Below are 4,632 nucleotides of genomic sequence, written 5' to 3'. Positions count from 1 at the left end.
AAAAAGAAGAGAGAGAGGAACCATAAGGCCAAGCCCTTGTCCTCCCCACGAATCTTAGAGGCAAGATGACATTGGGGACTTTGCTCGACTAAGTTTAACATAACTCATATGCATCGGCATGGATGGTGCAGATCGAACATAAGTAATGGGCTCTCTTGCGAGCCAATGCGCTCAGTAGAACGGTGGTAGCACAAACTTAGGATGATCATGTGCCCTATCGGCCGGTGGATTCAAAATATGCAGCGGATCAGGATGAGAACTGCACATTAACGTTGCATCCAAATGCTCAGGAGAGGTCTAACCTACCAGTTACCTCCCAATAAATTAAAACGCTCAGGGATTTTGTATAGAGTTGTGATCCTCCGCATCAACTTAATAATTTCGACTTCGAGGAAACCTATACATTTTGCGCGCTAAGACAGGCCCATTATCGAAGAGTTTTGTCGCATCGGGTGGTGGTTGCCCGTTGGCCAAACCAAATGGACACTACTTTTAAGGAACAGAGCTATAAAATACCATATCACATTTCAACCAGGAATCTCGATAACTATAGGAGATTCAAAAATAACTAATAAAGTAGCAGGTGCGATAGCAGCTTAGGAATCGTCAGACCCTCCCATCATATCCATTTTTATTTTTATTTTTTTTGCCGTCAGACCCTCCTATCCCTCCTATCCTATCCATCCATTCACGGGCCACATCCGACGTTGCCCTGACTGAAGACCCTTCTTGTCCGAGAGAACAAGCTGCTGCATGTCTGAGCTCCTTTGCCCTCTTCCGCAATCTCTTCCCTTCTTCCCCTTCCATCAAACGCTTAACCACACTCGCGATCTCATCCCTCTCTACTAGACCACTCTCGCTTGCTTTGGGCCTCAGCGCCACCTCCACATCCTCAGCGAGCATCGCTGCATTTATCCTTTGCTCCGCGAATAGCGGCCATGGAATTAACGTTGAAAATGTTTAAATCTATCTCCTCCTCGCTATGCTCTCACGCCTTTCATGATGCTTTCGAGCGTCGAGTTCCACCCGCAGTGCGATATAAACCCTCCGGTGGAGGCGTGGCCGAGCACCGCCACCTGCGGGGCCCATGAAGGGACCAAAAAGCCCACGCCCTCGGTCCTCTTCGGGAATCCCTCAGGCAAGAAGTCCAAGGGATTTTTATTCCCCTTGTCCCCCAAGTACGTGCCATTAACCTCACGTTCATGTGGGCTCTTCACCACCCACAGGAATCTCTGGCCGCTCCTCTCCAGACCCAAAGCCAGCTCCCTCGTCTGAGCGCATGTCAGCGTTCCCCCGCTCCCGAAGCAGACGTAGACAACGGACCCACGCGGCTGCCGGTCCAACCACCTCAAACACTCGTGCTCCTCATCCGGAGCGGTCCGGACCAGCGGCCCAACCGGATAGACCGGAGGCATACCGTCAGCTTCCTTCAAACCTTTCACGGCCTCTGGCTCCAGATCCTCGAAGCTGTTCACCAGAATCCCCTTGGTTTCGTAAAATCGTTTTGTGGAGCGGACAAACCAATTGTATACCTCGTTTCTCCGGTCCTGCACCGGTTCGAAGAGATCCTCCCCTCGGACCGGCACGCACCCGGGCAGGCGGACCGGCTCGGGCAGGTCCCGGTATTCCCCTTGGAATGAGGCGTCCAGCGTAAGGATGTGGAAAGCAAAGGAGAGAGCCGTGCACGAGCAAGTGAGGAAGAGGTAGGCCGGGATGCCAAGCTCGGAGGCCACGTCCAAGGCGTCGATGCAGAAGGTATCGATGACCAGAGCCGCGAGAGGAGCAGACGAGGAAATAGAGCTCAGAAGGGAACGGAGGTGAGGAAAGTTGGCCTTTATAGTTTCAAAGACGCGGGTCTCCAGTTTGGTGGTGCCATTTGGGGAGTTCGGCGGGAATTCGGGGAGGCAGATGGTGTCGACTTCGTCGGGGAGGTTGTTGAAGAGCGCCCGGTCGACGGCGGCGGAGGGGTCGGCGGGGTGGGTGATGAGGGTGACGGCGATGCGCTGGCGGAGGACGAGGTGGCGGGCTAGCTCGGCGAAGGGAATGATGTGGCCCTGGCCGGGGCTAGAGAGGAGGGCAATGCGGGGAGGCCGGGGGTCTTCCATGGGGTAAACTGGACCTGGTCTTGCCTGGGGTTGGCTGGGTGCAGGTGGGAGTAGTGATCTATATGTTCACCATATATTAAGAGGAGAGGATTTGCTGTAGGAAACGAATGCAATTAAGCTATTATTAGCTTAATGGCTTTATTTTGTCGTCTTTGTACTTATGCGCAGGGAAAGTCGCAACTGGGCTGGCGTCTCTGACACGAGAAAAGATAAACCATCCATTGCTTTTCCCACAATCTATATAGCATATTCAATATGTCATGAACAGAAGAAATTTAATGAGCAAGGTTTTTTTTTTTTTTATGATACATGATAAATATTTAAGTATTTGTTTAGCATGATATGAACCACCAAATGTCCATTAGTTTAGGTAACCAAGATTGGCCGACGAAGATAGCTGTACCTAATTCAATGGCATTGATGCTTTAGTGACTTGAAGGCAGATTACTTATCGCTAGGTTATTTATTTGTTTTATTATTTTTTGATTTCTTTGGCCGTATGAATTTGAACCATCTTTGTACCAACAAAAAAAAGAAAAGAAGAGAGAGAGAGAGAGAGAGAGAGAGAGAGGCAGATTGTTTATCAGTCAACATGAATGTTGTGGATTAATTGAGCCAAATTGGGGCTTGTTTGAGCTAACAAGTCCAATAAAACAAACATGAGAGTAATCAAGATAATCATGAACCCTATTTAGAGAAATTTTAAATAATTCATACTCTCGCTATTTTGCAATGAATCAAATTGAGAATTGAATGTCCTCTATCCTCATGGTCGATGATGCTAATTCTTCGGGTTGATATAGAATACGTTAGTTTGATTTTATTTTTATTTTAATTCTCTATCAAATTCTCTTCGATGTGGCTTCTAAACATAATAAAAAATATATTGATGACATAAAGGGTGATGAAATTACCTACTCTCTAACAAGTCAAATTTTGGTGAACTTTAAACGGAAATTGTATTCTTTTTAATTAAAGATCGAGTTGAAAAGGTCCAGCCTTGCCGGAAGACTAAAATACTCAAAACAACTCGAACAGGAGAAAAATGAGCTTTAATGAATCAAACAATCAGAGCTTATGCATTGTTACTGGTGACCCGTATATCAACTCGACAACTTCGAGAAACCAATATCCATGCATCATGACCAGCCGAACTTTGTGTCGGAGTGGTTGGACGACTTCAGCTACCACGAAATTAAAAAGAACAAAAACAAGGACTTGGAACTTGCCCTATTCCGTAGTAAACACTCTAAATAAACATTATTTTAAGTAACGCAGTAATAACAAATCAACCTTACCTTGCAAGTTGCAATTTGGAATCCAAATGCCAGCCTAAATATCATGAATCACAACTAATGATCCTTGCGATATGAGCTCAAAAACTCTCATTCCATCTCTAACATTGTTGTATATGAAGACCCGCTCTCGCTTGAGCTGGCATGCAAATTTATTAAACACAGACCAAACCTGTTGATTGGTTCTAAAATTTGGTGATGCGTGCTGGGCTAAGAACGCACGATCACTCGATGGCATTCTAATAGAATTAATGCTCTATTATGCTTATTTTATGTCTCTAGCTGAAGTTATTTTAAACAGATTTTGATGTTCCATACTTAGTTATTTACATAAAAATAATCAATTCTTCCTTCTGTGGATATGAAATATATACTACACATTTTGTCTTTTGAATATTTTTAAAACTTTATTATTTATAGTATAAAATTTATCAATAATTTTAACTTTTTTATATTATATATATATTTTAGATTTTAAAAAATTAAATTTTTAAATGACTCCTGATTTTTCTGTTTATATTATAATTAAAAATAATTAAAAAATTATCAAAATAGTTATGCATATTCTATTATTTTATTTTTTAATATATTTTTAAAATTTTAGATATATTTTTAAATGTAGATTTTGGTCAAACCGGCCCAGGAGTGGTGTTTAATAACTATACTGCAAATAGTTTTATTTTTCGAGAAAAACGTTTTCATCGGCATGAATTGCGAAGACGCTGCCCGCACATGGATGGCGCAGTGGATCGTGTTATTTTATGCTTTCTAGAGTAACGTGCAGTAAGAACACATGAACAATGGTCATTTAGAGTAGGTGGAATGGTAGCCAATGGCCATCAATAGCGTCGGTTTTTTTTCCTTTGCGCTAAGATCAGAAATTCGTACTATATTTTAGTATAAATATATCTAAAAACATCAAAAAATTAATTATTTCCAAAAATAGTCTATTCTGAAAAATTTTCGGAGTAAGCATCAAATTGGTCCCAAAATAAACCACTCAGAGTGGTGAACCACGAAGAAGGCCATCCACTTTACAGCCTGTTCACCTCTAGGTAAATGCACCTCCAAATACTTTGTAGTAGGAAGTATGTTCCCAATCCCTAACCCATCCCAAATGGCGTTATTTTTTACGTGAAAAAAATATTGTGTCTATACAGACCGATAAGCATAATTTATATTCAGTTTTCTTGTGTAACTTCAATATATACGTTTAATTATTAAAATCCTGT

The 4,632-nt window shown here is 42.6% G+C and overlaps 1 pseudogene across 1 annotated transcript; it reads right to left on the bottom strand.

Moving 5' to 3' along the window:
• Nucleotides 1-506: 506 nt before the first annotated feature.
• LOC120111608 (UDP-glycosyltransferase 72B1 pseudogene) lies at nt 507-2,364 on the bottom strand (annotated as a pseudogene). The gene has a single exon (XR_015987381.2). The product of XR_015987381.2 is annotated as a UDP-glycosyltransferase 72B1 pseudogene (transcript).
• Between the last annotated feature and the right edge of the window lie 2,268 nt (nt 2,365-4,632).

The sequence above is a fragment of the Phoenix dactylifera genome, chromosome 5, assembly GCF_051530095.1.
Source record: "Phoenix dactylifera cultivar Ajwa chromosome 5, Ajwa_hap1_PhDact_Kaust_v1.1, whole genome shotgun sequence".
In the NCBI taxonomy this organism is placed as follows: domain Eukaryota; kingdom Viridiplantae; phylum Streptophyta; class Magnoliopsida; order Arecales; family Arecaceae; genus Phoenix; species Phoenix dactylifera.
This window is presented reverse-complemented; position numbering and strand designations above follow the sequence as displayed.